At 42.3% G+C, this 12649-nt stretch overlaps 24 non-coding genes across 24 annotated transcripts; all 24 read right to left on the bottom strand.

The window, feature by feature from the left end:
* Positions 1–198: 198 nt before the first annotated feature.
* On the bottom strand, positions 199–317 carry LOC140024385 (5S ribosomal RNA). Its single transcript, XR_011828358.1, has one exon. It is a non-coding gene; the product is annotated as a 5S ribosomal RNA (ribosomal RNA).
* A 416-nt stretch (positions 318–733) lies between these two features.
* On the bottom strand, positions 734–853 carry LOC140024143 (5S ribosomal RNA). Its single transcript, XR_011828115.1, has one exon. It is a non-coding gene; the product is annotated as a 5S ribosomal RNA (ribosomal RNA).
* A 416-nt stretch (positions 854–1269) lies between these two features.
* Positions 1270–1388, bottom strand: LOC140025021 (5S ribosomal RNA). The gene has a single exon (XR_011828998.1). It is a non-coding gene; the product is annotated as a 5S ribosomal RNA (ribosomal RNA).
* Positions 1389–1802: 414 nt separating this feature from the next.
* On the bottom strand, positions 1803–1921 carry LOC140032222 (5S ribosomal RNA). The gene has a single exon (XR_011836147.1). It is a non-coding gene; the product is annotated as a 5S ribosomal RNA (ribosomal RNA).
* Positions 1922–2337: 416 nt separating this feature from the next.
* Positions 2338–2456, bottom strand: LOC140032331 (5S ribosomal RNA). Its single transcript, XR_011836257.1, has one exon. It is a non-coding gene; the product is annotated as a 5S ribosomal RNA (ribosomal RNA).
* A 416-nt stretch (positions 2457–2872) lies between these two features.
* On the bottom strand, positions 2873–2991 carry LOC140032221 (5S ribosomal RNA). The gene has a single exon (XR_011836146.1). It is a non-coding gene; the product is annotated as a 5S ribosomal RNA (ribosomal RNA).
* A 413-nt stretch (positions 2992–3404) lies between these two features.
* On the bottom strand, positions 3405–3523 carry LOC140024990 (5S ribosomal RNA). Its single transcript, XR_011828967.1, has one exon. It is a non-coding gene; the product is annotated as a 5S ribosomal RNA (ribosomal RNA).
* Positions 3524–3939: 416 nt separating this feature from the next.
* On the bottom strand, positions 3940–4058 carry LOC140024483 (5S ribosomal RNA). The gene has a single exon (XR_011828457.1). It is a non-coding gene; the product is annotated as a 5S ribosomal RNA (ribosomal RNA).
* A 416-nt stretch (positions 4059–4474) lies between these two features.
* On the bottom strand, positions 4475–4593 carry LOC140032437 (5S ribosomal RNA). The gene has a single exon (XR_011836363.1). It is a non-coding gene; the product is annotated as a 5S ribosomal RNA (ribosomal RNA).
* Positions 4594–5007: 414 nt separating this feature from the next.
* Positions 5008–5126, bottom strand: LOC140024266 (5S ribosomal RNA). Its single transcript, XR_011828239.1, has one exon. It is a non-coding gene; the product is annotated as a 5S ribosomal RNA (ribosomal RNA).
* A 416-nt stretch (positions 5127–5542) lies between these two features.
* Positions 5543–5661, bottom strand: LOC140024482 (5S ribosomal RNA). The gene has a single exon (XR_011828456.1). It is a non-coding gene; the product is annotated as a 5S ribosomal RNA (ribosomal RNA).
* Positions 5662–6078: 417 nt separating this feature from the next.
* Positions 6079–6197, bottom strand: LOC140024764 (5S ribosomal RNA). The gene has a single exon (XR_011828740.1). It is a non-coding gene; the product is annotated as a 5S ribosomal RNA (ribosomal RNA).
* Positions 6198–6612: 415 nt separating this feature from the next.
* LOC140024323 (5S ribosomal RNA) lies at positions 6613–6731 on the bottom strand. The gene has a single exon (XR_011828296.1). It is a non-coding gene; the product is annotated as a 5S ribosomal RNA (ribosomal RNA).
* A 416-nt stretch (positions 6732–7147) lies between these two features.
* LOC140032330 (5S ribosomal RNA) lies at positions 7148–7266 on the bottom strand. Its single transcript, XR_011836256.1, has one exon. It is a non-coding gene; the product is annotated as a 5S ribosomal RNA (ribosomal RNA).
* A 416-nt stretch (positions 7267–7682) lies between these two features.
* On the bottom strand, positions 7683–7801 carry LOC140032219 (5S ribosomal RNA). Its single transcript, XR_011836144.1, has one exon. It is a non-coding gene; the product is annotated as a 5S ribosomal RNA (ribosomal RNA).
* Positions 7802–8214: 413 nt separating this feature from the next.
* Positions 8215–8333, bottom strand: LOC140024265 (5S ribosomal RNA). Its single transcript, XR_011828238.1, has one exon. It is a non-coding gene; the product is annotated as a 5S ribosomal RNA (ribosomal RNA).
* Positions 8334–8749: 416 nt separating this feature from the next.
* Positions 8750–8868, bottom strand: LOC140024480 (5S ribosomal RNA). Its single transcript, XR_011828454.1, has one exon. It is a non-coding gene; the product is annotated as a 5S ribosomal RNA (ribosomal RNA).
* Positions 8869–9284: 416 nt separating this feature from the next.
* LOC140032436 (5S ribosomal RNA) lies at positions 9285–9403 on the bottom strand. Its single transcript, XR_011836362.1, has one exon. It is a non-coding gene; the product is annotated as a 5S ribosomal RNA (ribosomal RNA).
* Positions 9404–9817: 414 nt separating this feature from the next.
* LOC140024264 (5S ribosomal RNA) lies at positions 9818–9936 on the bottom strand. Its single transcript, XR_011828237.1, has one exon. It is a non-coding gene; the product is annotated as a 5S ribosomal RNA (ribosomal RNA).
* Positions 9937–10352: 416 nt separating this feature from the next.
* On the bottom strand, positions 10353–10471 carry LOC140024479 (5S ribosomal RNA). The gene has a single exon (XR_011828453.1). It is a non-coding gene; the product is annotated as a 5S ribosomal RNA (ribosomal RNA).
* A 417-nt stretch (positions 10472–10888) lies between these two features.
* On the bottom strand, positions 10889–11007 carry LOC140024763 (5S ribosomal RNA). Its single transcript, XR_011828739.1, has one exon. It is a non-coding gene; the product is annotated as a 5S ribosomal RNA (ribosomal RNA).
* A 415-nt stretch (positions 11008–11422) lies between these two features.
* On the bottom strand, positions 11423–11541 carry LOC140024322 (5S ribosomal RNA). Its single transcript, XR_011828295.1, has one exon. It is a non-coding gene; the product is annotated as a 5S ribosomal RNA (ribosomal RNA).
* A 416-nt stretch (positions 11542–11957) lies between these two features.
* Positions 11958–12076, bottom strand: LOC140032329 (5S ribosomal RNA). The gene has a single exon (XR_011836255.1). It is a non-coding gene; the product is annotated as a 5S ribosomal RNA (ribosomal RNA).
* A 416-nt stretch (positions 12077–12492) lies between these two features.
* LOC140032218 (5S ribosomal RNA) lies at positions 12493–12611 on the bottom strand. The gene has a single exon (XR_011836143.1). It is a non-coding gene; the product is annotated as a 5S ribosomal RNA (ribosomal RNA).
* Between the last annotated feature and the right edge of the window lie 38 nt (positions 12612–12649).

The following is a 12649-nucleotide window of genomic DNA, read 5'->3' as shown; positions in this document are numbered from 1 at the left end:
CTGATACATTTGCGCCGACAAATTTGAGCGACGATCCGGGCTTTGATCGAGCCGTACCGTTCCTGATTTGTCTCGCGCCTTCAGATCCTCCTTCACGCTTCGACAAGAAGCAAAATATTAAGCAATCGTTTCGACGGAGCTAAATTACTACAGGATAAAGAACGAATAGGAAATTTGGATTTCGAAACAAAAAAGAGAGGGGTGCAACACGAGGACTTCCCAGGGGGTCACCCATCCTAATACTGCTCTCGCCCAAGCATGCTGAACTTCGGAGTTCTGATGTGATCCGGTGCATTAGTGCTGGTATGATCGTACCCGCCATGTTCCTTTCGCTTTATTCTTTTAAACTACCCCGTCCTGCGAAGCAGTGTGGCTTTTCTAGACCGAAATTCATTTTAAGCGTCAATTCAAGCATTTTTTTCTTATCCTTTTGTTTATTTGCTTTCATATTTTTTTTTGTTATTGATTTGCACCCTGTTTTTTTCCCTCATCGCGCAACAATAAATTGTCATCAAATCAATCCATCACGCTAGCGCTGATACATTTGCGCCGACAAATTTGAGCGATGATCCGGGCTTTGATCGAGCCGTACCGTTCCTGATTTCTCTCGCGCCTTCAGATCCGCCTTCATGCTTCGAGAAGAAGCAAAATATAAAGCAATCGTTCCGAAGGACCTAAATTACTACAGGATAAAGAACGAATAGAAAATTTGAATTTCGAAACAAAAAAGAGAGGGGTGCAACAAGAGGAAATTCCCAGGGGGTCACCCATCCTAATACTGCTCACGCCCAAGCACGCTTAACTTCGGAGTTCTGATGGGATACGGTGCATTAGTGCTGGTATGATCGCACCCACAACGTTCCTTTCGCTTTATTCTTTTAAACTACCCCGTCCAGCGAAGCAGTGTGGCTTTTCTAGACCGGAATTCATTTTAAGCGTCAATTGAAGCATTTTCCTCTTATTCTTTTATTTATTTACTTTATATTTTTTTTTTGTTATTGATTTGCACCCTGTTTTTTTCCATCATCCCGCAACTCTAAATTATCATGAAATCAATCCTTCACGCTTGCGGTGATACATTTGCGCCGACAAATTTGAGCGACGATCCAGGCTTTGATCGAGCCGTACCGTTCCTGATTTGTCTCGCGCCTTCAGATCCTCCTTCACGCTTCGACAAGAAGCAAAATATTAAGCAATCGTTCCGACGGAGCTAAATTACTACAGGATAAAGAACGAATAGGAAATTTGGATTTCGAAACAAAAAAGAGCGGGGTGCAACACGAGGACTTCCCAGGGGGTCACCAATCCAAGTGCTACTCTCGCCCAAACACGCTTAATTTCGAAGTTCTGAAGGGATCCGGTGCATTAGTGCTGGTATGATCGCACCCGCCATATTCCTTTCGCTTTATTCTTTTAAACTACCCCGTCCTGCGAAGCAGTGTGGCTTTTCTAGACCGAAATTCATTTTAAGCGTCAATTCAAGCATTTTCCTATTATCCTTTTATTTATTTGCTTTCATATTTTTTTTTTATTGATTTGCCCCCTGTTTTTTTCCATCATCCCGCAACTCTAAATTATCATGAAATCAATCGTTCACGCTTGCGCTGATACATTTGCGCCGACAAATTTGAGCGACGATCCGGGCTTTGATCGAGCCGTACCGTTCCTGATTTGTCTCGCGCCTTCAGATCCGCCTTCATGCTTCGAGAAGAAGCAAAATATAAAGCAATCATTCCGAAGGAGCTAAATTACTACAGGATAAAGAACGAATAGAAAATTTGAATTTCGAAACAAAAAAAAGAGGGGTGCAACAAGAGGAATTCCCAGGGGGTAACCCATCCTAGTACTACTCTCGCCCAAGCATGCTTAACTTCGGAGTTCTGATGGGATCCGGTGCATTAGTGCTGGTATGATCGCACCCGCCATGTTCCTTTCGCTTTATTCTTTTAAACTACCCCGTCCTGCGAAGCAGTGTGGCTTTTCTAGACCGAAATTCATTTTAAGCGTCAATTCAAGCATTTTCCTATTATCCTTTTATTTATTTGATTTCTTATTTTTTTTTGTTATTGATTTGCCCCCTATTTTTTTCCATCATCCCGCAACTCTAAATTATCATGAAATCAATCCTTCACGCTTGCGCTGATACATTTGCGCCGACAAATTTGAGCGACGATTCAGGCTTTGATCGAGCCGTACCGTTCCTGATTTGTCTCGCGCCTTCAGATCTGCCTTCATGCTTCGAGAAGAAGCAAAATATAAAGCAATCGTTCCGAAGGACCTAAATTACTACAGGATAAAGAACGAATAGAAAATTTGAATTTCGAAACAAAAAAGAGAGGGGTGCAACAAGAGGAATTCCCAGGGGGTCACCCATCCTAGTACTACTCTCGCCCAAGCATGCTTAACTTCGAAGTTCTGATGGGATCCGGTGCATTAGTGCTGGTATGATCGCACCCGCCATGTTCCTTTCGCATTATTCTTTTAAACTACCCCGTCCTGCGAAGCAGTGTGGCTTTTCTAGACCGAAATTCATTTTAAGCGTCAATTCAAGCATTTTCCTATTATCCTTTTATTTATTTGCTTTCATATTTTTTTTTGTTATTGATTTGCCCCCTGTTTTTTTCCATCATCCCGCAACTCTAAATTATCATGAAATCAATCCTTCACGCTTGCGCTGATACATTTGCGCCGACAAATTTGAGCGACGATCCGGGCTTTGATCGAGCCGTACCTTTCCTGATTTGTCTCGCGCCTTCAGATCCGCCTTCATGCTTCGAGAAGAAGCAAAATATAAAGCAATCATTCCGAAGGACCTAAATTACTACAGGATAAAGAACGAATAGAAAATTTGAATTTCGAAACAAAAAAAAGAGGGGTGCAACAAGAGGAATTCCCAGGGGGTAACCCATCCTAGTACTACTCTCGCCCAAGCATGCTTAACTTCGGAGTTCTGATGGGATCCGGTGCATTAGTGCTGGTATGATCGCACCCGCCATGTTCCTTTCGCTTTATTCTTTTAAACTACCCCGTCCAGCGAAGCAGTGTGGCTTTTCTAGACCGGAATTCATTTTAAGCGTCAATTGAAGCATTTTCCTCTTATCCTTTTATTTATTTACTTTATATTTTTTTGTTATTGATTTGCACCCTGTTTTTTTCCATCATCCCGCAACTCTAAATTATCATGAAATCAATCCTTCACGCTTGCGGTGATACATTTGCGCCGACAAATTTGAGCGACGATCCGGGCTTTGATCGAGCCGTACCGTTCCTGATTTGTCTCGCGCCTTCAGATCCTCCTTCACGCGTCGACAAGAAGCAAAATATTAAGCAATCGTTCCGACGGAGCTAAATTACTACAGGATAAAGAACGAATAGGAAATTTGGATTTCGAAACAAAAAAGAGAGGGGTGCAACACGAGGACTTCCCAGGGGGTCACCAATCCAAGTATTACTCTCGCCCAAACACGCTTAATTTCGAAGTTCTGATCGGATCCGGTGCATTAGTGCTGGTATGATCGCACCCGCCATATTCCTTTCGCATTATTCTTTTAAACTACCCCGTCCTGCGAAGCAGTTTGGCTTTTCTAGACCGAAATTCATTTTAAGCGTCAATTCAAGCATTTTCCTATTATCCTTTTATTTATTTGCTTTCATATTTTTTTTTGTCATTGATTTGCCCCCTGTTTTTTTCCATCATCCCGCAACTCTAAATTATCATGAAATCAATCCTTCACGCTTGCGCTGATACATTTGCGCCGACAAATTTGAGCGACGATCCGGGATTTGATCGAGCCGTACCGTTCCTGATTTGTCTCGCGCCTTCAGATCCGCCTTCATGCTTCGAGAAGAAGCAAAATATAAAGCAATCGTTCCGAAGGACCTAAATTACTACAGGATAAAGAACGAATAGAAAATTTGAATTTCGAAAGAAAAAAGAGAGGGGTGCAACAAGAGGAATTCCCAGGGGGTCACCCATCCTAGTACTACTCTCGCCCAAGCATGCTGAACTTCGGAGTTCTGATGTGATCCGGTGCATTAGTGCTGGTATGATCGTACCCGCCATGTTCCTTTCGCTTTATTCTTTTAAACTACCCCGTCCTGCGAAGCAGTGTGGCTTTTCTAGACCGAAATTCATTTTAAGCGTCAATTCAAGCATTTTCCTATTATCCTTTTATTTATTTGCTTTCATATTTTTTTTTGATATTGATTTGCCCCCTGTTTTTTTCCATCATCCCGCAACTCTAAATTATCATGAAATCAATCCTTCACGCTTGCGCTGATACATTTGCGCCGACAAATTTGAGCGACGATCCGGGCTTTGATCGAGCCGTACCGTTCCTGATTTGTCTCGCGCCTTCAGATCCTCCTTCACGCTTCGACAAGAAGCAAAATATTAAGCAATCGTTCCGACGGAGCTAAATTACTACAGGATAAAGAACGAATAGGAAATTTGGATTTCGAAACAAAAAAGAGAGGGGTGCAACACGAGGACTTCCCAGGGGGTCACCCATCCTAATACTACTTACGCCCAAGCACGCTTAACTTCGGAGTTCTGATGGGATACGGTGCATTAGTGCTGGTATGATCGCACCCACAACGTTCCTTTCACTTTATTCTTTTAAACTACCCTGTCCTGCGAAGCAGTGTGGCTTTTCTAGACCGGAATTCATTTTAAGCGTCAATTGAAGCATTTTCCTCTTATCCTTTTATTTATTTACTTTATATATTTTTTGTTATTGATTTGCACCCTATTTTTTTCCATCATCCCGCAACTCTAAATTATCATGAAATCAATCCTTCACGCTTGCGGTGATACATTTGCGCCGACAAATTTGAGCGACGATCCGGGCTTTGATCGAGCCGTACCGTTCCTGATTTGTCTCGCGCCTTCAGATCCTCCTTCACGCGTCGACAAGAAGCAAAATATTAAGCAATCGTTCCGACGGAGCTAAATTACTACAGGATAAAGAACGAATAGGAAATTTGGATTTCGAAACAAAAAAGAGAGGGGTGCAACACGAGGACTTCCCAGGGGGTCACCAATCCAAGTATTACTCTCGCCCAAACACGCTTAATTTCGAAGTTCTGATGGGATCCGGTGCATTAGTGCTGGTATGATCGCACCCGCCATATTCCTTTCGCATTATTCTTTTAAACTACCCCGTCCTGCGAAGCAGTTTGGCTTTTCTAGACCGAAATTCATTTTAAGCGTCAATTCAAGCATTTTCCTATTATCCTTTTATTTATTTGCTTTCATATTTTTTTTTGTCATTGATTTGCCCCCTGTTTTTTTCCATCATCCCGCAACTCTAAATTATCATGAAATCAATCCTTCACGCTTGCGCTGATACATTTGCGCCGACAAATTTGAGCGACGATCCGGGATTTGATCGAGCCGTACCGTTCCTGATTTGTCTCGCGCCTTCAGATCCGCCTTCATGCTTCGAGAAGAAGCAAAATATAAAGCAATCGTTCCGAAGGACCTAAATTACTACAGGATAAAGAACGAATAGAAAATTTGAATTTCGAAAGAAAAAAGAGAGGGGTGCAACAAGAGGAATTCCCAGGGGGTCACCCATCCTAGTACTACTCTCGCCCAAGCATGCTGAACTTCGGAGTTCTGATGTGATCCGGTGCATTAGTGCTGGTATGATCGTACCCGCCATGTTCCTTTCGCTTTATTCTTTTAAACTACCCCGTCCTGCGAAGCAGTGTGGCTTTTCTAGACCGAAATTCATTTTAAGCGTCAATTCAAGCATTTTTTTCTTATCCTTTTGTTTATTTGCTTTCATATTTTTTTTTTGTTATTGATTTGCACCCTGTTTTTTTCCCTCATCGCGCAACAATAAATTGTCATCAAATCAATCCATCATGCTAGCGCTGATACATTTGCGCCGACAAATTTGAGCGATGATCCGGGCTTTGATCGAGCCGTACCGTTCCTGATTTCTCTCGCGCCTTCAGATCCGCCTTAATGCTTCGAGAAGAAGCAAAATATAAAGCAATCGTTCCGAAGGACCTAAATTACTACAGGATAAAGAACGAATAGAAAATTTGAATTTCGAAACAAAAAAGAGAGGGGTGCAACAAGAGGAATTCCCAGGGGGTCACCCATCCTAATACTGCTCACGCCCAAGCACGCTTAACTTCGGAGTTCTGATGGGATACGGTGCATTAGTGATGGTATGATCGCACCCACAACGTTCCTTTCGCTTTATTCTTTTAAACTACCCCGTCCAGCGAAGCAGTGTGGCTTTTCTAGACCGGAATTCATTTTAAGCGTCAATTGAAGCATTTTCCTCTTATTCTTTTATTTATTTACTTTATATTTTTTTTTGTTATTGATTTGCACCCTGTTTTTTTCCATCATCCCGCAACTCTAAATTATCATGAAATCAATCCTTCACGCTTGCGCTGATACATTTGCGCCGACAAATTTGAGCGATGATCCGGGCTTTGATCGAGCCGTACCGTTCCTGATTTGTCTCGCGCCTTCAGATCCTCCTTCACGCTTCGACAAGAAGCAAAATATTAAGCAATCGTTCCAACGGAGCTAAATTACTACAGGATAAAGAACGAATAGGAAATTTGGATTTCGAAACAAAAAAGAGAGGGGTGCAACACGAGGACTTCCCAGGGGGTCACCAATCCAAGTACTACTCTCGCCCAAACACGCTTAATTTCGAAGTTCTGATGGGATCCGGTTCATTAGTGCTGGTATGATAGCACCCGCCATATTCCTTTCGCTTTATTCTTTTAAACTACCCCGTCCTGCGAAGCAGTGTGGCTTTTCTAGACCGAAATTCATTTTAAGCGTCAATTCAAGCATTTTCCTATTATCCTTTTAGTTATTTGCTTTCTTATTTTTTTTTGTTATTGATTTGCCCCCTATTTTTTTCCATCATCCCGCAACTCTAAATTATCATGAAATCAATCCTTCACGCTTGCGCTGATACATTTGCGCCGACAAATTTGAGCGACGATTCGGGCTTTGATCGAGCCGTACCGTTCCAGATTTGTCTCGCGCCTTCAGATCTGCCTTCATGCTTCGAGAAGAAGCAAAATATAAAGCAATCGTTCCGAAGGACCTAAATTACTACAGGATAAAGAACGAATAGAAAATTTGAATTTCGAAACAAAAAAGAGAGGGGTGCAACAAGAGGAATTCCCAGGGGGTCACCCATCCTAGTACTACTCTCGCCCAAGCATGCTTAACTTCGAAGTTCTGATGGGATCCGGTGCATTAGTGCTGGTATGATCGCACCCGCCATGTTCCTTTCGCATTATTCTTTTAAACTACCCCGTCCTGCGAAGCAGTGTGGCTTTTCTAGACCGAAATTCATTTTAAGCGTCAATTCAAGCATTTTCCTATTATCCTTTTATTTATTTGCTTTCATATTTTTTTTTGTTATTGATTTGCCCCCTGTTTTTTTCCATCATCCCGCAACTCTAAATTATCATGAAATCAATCCTTCACGCTTGCGCTGATACATTTGCGCCGACAAATTTGAGCGACGATCCGGGCTTTGATCGAGCCGTACCATTCCTGATTTGTCTCGCGCCTTCAGATCCGCCTTCATGCTTCGAGAAGAAGCAAAATATAAAGCAATCATTCCGAAGGACCTAAATTACTACAGGATAAAGAACGAATAGAAAATTTGAATTTCGAAACAAAAAAAAGAGGGGTGCAACAAGAGGAATTCCCAGGGGGTAACCCATCCTAGTACTACTCTCGCCCAAGCATGCTTAACTTCGGAGTTCTGATGGGATCCGGTGCATTAGTGCTGGTATGATCGCACCCGCCATGTTCCTTTCGCTTTATTCTTTTAAACTACCCCGTCCAGCGAAGCAGTGTGGCTTTTCTAGACCGGAATTCATTTTAAGCGTCAATTGAAGCATTTTCCTCTTATCCTTTTATTTATTTACTTTATATTTTTTTGTTATTGATTTGCACCCTGTTTTTTTCCATCATCCCGCAACTCTAAATTATCATGAAATCAATCCTTCACGCTTGCGGTGATACATTTGCGCCGACAAATTTGAGCGACGATCCGGGCTTTGATCGAGCCGTACCGTTCCTGATTTGTCTCGCGCCTTCAGATCCTCCTTCACGCGTCGACAAGAAGCAAAATATTAAGCAATCGTTCCGACGGAGCTAAATTACTACAGGATAAAGAACGAATAGGAAATTTGGATTTCGAAACAAAAAAGAGAGGGGTGCAACACGAGGACTTCCCAGGGGGTCACCAATCCAAGTATTACTCTCGCCCAAACACGCTTAATTTCGAAGTTCTGATGGGATCCGGTGCATTAGTGCTGGTATGATCGCACCCGCCATATTCCTTTCGCATTATTCTTTTAAACTACCCCGTCCTGCGAAGCAGTTTGGCTTTTCTAGACCGAAATTCATTTTAAGCGTCAATTCAAGCATTTTCCTATTATCCTTTTATTTATTTGCTTTCATATTTTTTTTTGTCATTGATTTGCCCCCTGTTTTTTTCCATCATCCCGCAACTCTAAATTATCATGAAATCAATCCTTCACGCTTGCGCTGATACATTTGCGCCGACAAATTTGAGCGACGATCCGGGATTTGATCGAGCCGTACCGTTCCTGATTTGTCTCGCGCCTTCAGATCCGCCTTCATGCTTCGAGAAGAAGCAAAATATAAAGCAATCGTTCCGAAGGACCTAAATTACTACAGGATAAAGAACGAATAGAAAATTTGAATTTCGAAAGAAAAAAGAGAGGGGTGCAACAAGAGGAATTCCCAGGGGGTCACCCATCCTAGTACTACTCTCGCCCAAGCATGCTGAACTTCGGAGTTCTGATGTGATCCGGTGCATTAGTGCTGGTATGATCGTACCCGCCATGTTCCTTTCGCTTTATTCTTTTAAACTACCCCGTCCTGCGAAGCAGTGTGGCTTTTCTAGACCGAAATTCATTTTAAGCGTCAATTCAAGCATTTTCCTATTATCCTTTTATTTATTTGCTTTCATATTTTTTTTTGATATTGATTTGCCCCCTGTTTTTTTCCATCATCCCGCAACTCTAAATTATCATGAAATCAATCCTTCACGCTTGCGCTGATACATTTGCGCCGACAAATTTGAGCGACGATCCGGGCTTTGATCGAGCCGTACCGTTCCTGATTTGTCTCGCGCCTTCAGATCCTCCTTCACGCTTCGACAAGAAGCAAAATATTAAGCAATCGTTCCGACGGAGCTAAATTACTACAGGATAAAGAACGAATAGGAAATTTGGATTTCGAAACAAAAAAGAGAGGGGTGCAACACGAGGACTTCCCAGGGGGTCACCCATCCTAATACTACTTACGCCCAAGCACGCTTAACTTCGGAGTTCTGATGGGATACGGTGCATTAGTGCTGGTATGATCGCACCCACAACGTTCCTTTCACTTTATTCTTTTAAACTACCCTGTCCTGCGAAGCAGTGTGGCTTTTCTAGACCGGAATTCATTTTAAGCGTCAATTGAAGCATTTTCCTCTTATCCTTTTATTTATTTACTTTATATATTTTTTGTTATTGATTTGCACCCTATTTTTTTCCATCATCCCGCAACTCTAAATTATCATGAAATCAATCCTTCACGCTTGCGGTGATACATTTGCGCCGACAAATTTGAGCGACGATCCGGGCTTTGATCGAGCCGTACCGTTCCTGATTTGTCTCGCGCCTTCAGATCCTCCTTCACGCGTCGACAAGAAGCAAAATATTAAGCAATCGTTCCGACGGAGCTAAATTACTACAGGATAAAGAACGAATAGGAAATTTGGATTTCGAAACAAAAAAGAGAGGGGTGCAACACGAGGACTTCCCAGGGGGTCACCAATCCAAGTATTACTCTCGCCCAAACACGCTTAATTTCGAAGTTCTGATGGGATCCGGTGCATTAGTGCTGGTATGATCGCACCCGCCATATTCCTTTCGCATTATTCTTTTAAACTACCCCGTCCTGCGAAGCAGTTTGGCTTTTCTAGACCGAAATTCATTTTAAGCGTCAATTCAAGCATTTTCCTATTATCCTTTTATTTATTTGCTTTCATATTTTTTTTTGTCATTGATTTGCCCCCTGTTTTTTTCCATCATCCCGCAACTCTAAATTATCATGAAATCAATCCTTCACGCTTGCGCTGATACATTTGCGCCGACAAATTTGAGCGACGATCCGGGATTTGATCGAGCCGTACCGTTCCTGATTTGTCTCGCGCCTTCAGATCCGCCTTCATGCTTCGAGAAGAAGCAAAATATAAAGCAATCGTTCCGAAGGACCTAAATTACTACAGGATAAAGAACGAATAGAAAATTTGAATTTCGAAAGAAAAAAGAGAGGGGTGCAACAAGAGGAATTCCCAGGGGGTCACCCATCCTAGTACTACTCTCGCCCAAGCATGCTGAACTTCGGAGTTCTGATGTGATCCGGTGCATTAGTGCTGGTATGATCGTACCCGCCATGTTCCTTTCGCTTTATTCTTTTAAACTACCCCGTCCTGCGAAGCAGTGTGGCTTTTCTAGACCGAAATTCATTTTAAGCGTCAATTCAAGCATTTTTTTCTTATCCTTTTGTTTATTTGCTTTCATATTTTTTTTTTGTTATTGATTTGCACCCTGTTTTTTTCCCTCATCGCGCAACAATAAATTGTCATCAAATCAATCCATCATGCTAGCGCTGATACATTTGCGCCGACAAATTTGAGCGATGATCCGGGCTTTGATCGAGCCGTACCGTTCCTGATTTCTCTCGCGCCTTCAGATCCGCCTTAATGCTTCGAGAAGAAGCAAAATATAAAGCAATCGTTCCGAAGGACCTAAATTACTACAGGATAAAGAACGAATAGAAAATTTGAATTTCGAAACAAAAAAGAGAGGGGTGCAACAAGAGGAATTCCCAGGGGGTCACCCATCCTAATACTGCTCACGCCCAAGCACGCTTAACTTCGGAGTTCTGATGGGATACGGTGCATTAGTGATGGTATGATCGCACCCACAACGTTCCTTTCGCTTTATTCTTTTAAACTACCCCGTCCAGCGAAGCAGTGTGGCTTTTCTAGACCGGAATTCATTTTAAGCGTCAATTGAAGCATTTTCCTCTTATTCTTTTATTTATTTACTTTATATTTTTTTTTGTTATTGATTTGCACCCTGTTTTTTTCCATCATCCCGCAACTCTAAATTATCATGAAATCAATCCTTCACGCTTGCGCTGATACATTTGCGCCGACAAATTTGAGCGATGATCCGGGCTTTGATCGAGCCGTACCGTTCCTGATTTGTCTCGCGCCTTCAGATCCTCCTTCACGCTTCGACAAGAAGCAAAATATTAAGCAATCGTTCCAACGGAGCTAAATTACTACAGGATAAAGAACGAATAGGAAATTTGGATTTCGAAACAAAAAAGAGAGGGGTGCAACACGAGGACTTCCCAGGGGGTCACCAATCCAAGTACTACTCTCGCCCAAACACGCTTAATTTCGAAGTTCTGATGGGATCCGGTTCATTAGTGCTGGTATGATAGCACCCGCCATATTCCTTTCGCTTTATTCTTTTAAACTACCCCGTCCTGCGAAGCAGTGTGGCTTTTCTAGACCGAAATTCATTTTAAGCGTCAATTCAAGCATTTTCCTATTATCCTTTTAGTTATTTGCTTTCTTATTTTTTTTTGTTATTGATTTGCCCCCTATTTTTTTCCATCATCCCGCAACTCTAAATTATCATGAAATCAATCCTTCACGCTTGCGCTGATACATTTGCGCCGACAAATTTGAGCGACGATTCGGGCTTTGATCGAGCCGTACCGTTCCAGATTTGTCTCGCGCCTTCAGATCTGCCTTCATGCTTCGAGAAGAAGCAAAATATAAAGCAATCGTTCCGAAGGACCTAAATTACTACAGGATAAAGAACGAATAGAAAATTTGAATTTCGAAACAAAAAAGAGAGGGGTGCAACAAGAGGAATTCCCAGGGGGTCACCCATCCTAGTACTACTCTCGCCCAAGCATGCTTAACTTCGAAGTTCTGATGGGATCCGGTGCATTAGTGCTGGTATGATCGCACCCGCCATGTTCCTTTCGCATTATTCTTTTAAACTACCCCGTCCTGCGAAGCAGTGTGGCTTTTCTAGACCGAAATTCATTTTAAGCGTCAATTCAAGCATTTTCCTATTATCCTTTTATTTATTTGCTTTCATATTTTTTTTTGTTATTGATTTGCCCCCTGTTTTTTTCCATCATCCCGCAACTCTAAATTATCATGAAATCAATCCTTCACGCTTGCGCTGATACATTTGCGCCGACAAATTTGAGCGACGATCCGGGCTTTGATCGAGCCGTACCATTCCTGATTTGTCTCGCGCCTTCAGATCCGCCTTCATGCTTCGAGAAGAAGCAAAATATAAAGCAATCATTCCGAAGGACCTAAATTACTACAGGATAAAGAACGAATAGAAAATTTGAATTTTGAAACAAAAAAAAGAGGGGTGCAACAAGAGGAATTCCCAGGGGGTAACCCATCCTAGTACTACTCTCGCCCAAGCATGCTTAACTTCGGAGTTCTGATGGGATCCGGTGCATTAGTGCTGGTATGATCGCACCCGCCATGTTCCTTTCGCTTTATTCTTTTAAACTACCCCA

Source organism: Coffea arabica, chromosome 11e (genome assembly GCF_036785885.1).
Source record: "Coffea arabica cultivar ET-39 chromosome 11e, Coffea Arabica ET-39 HiFi, whole genome shotgun sequence".
Classification (NCBI taxonomy): domain Eukaryota; kingdom Viridiplantae; phylum Streptophyta; class Magnoliopsida; order Gentianales; family Rubiaceae; genus Coffea; species Coffea arabica.
The sequence above is the reverse complement of the archived record's forward strand: the minus strand, read 5'-3'. Positions and strand labels throughout refer to the sequence as shown.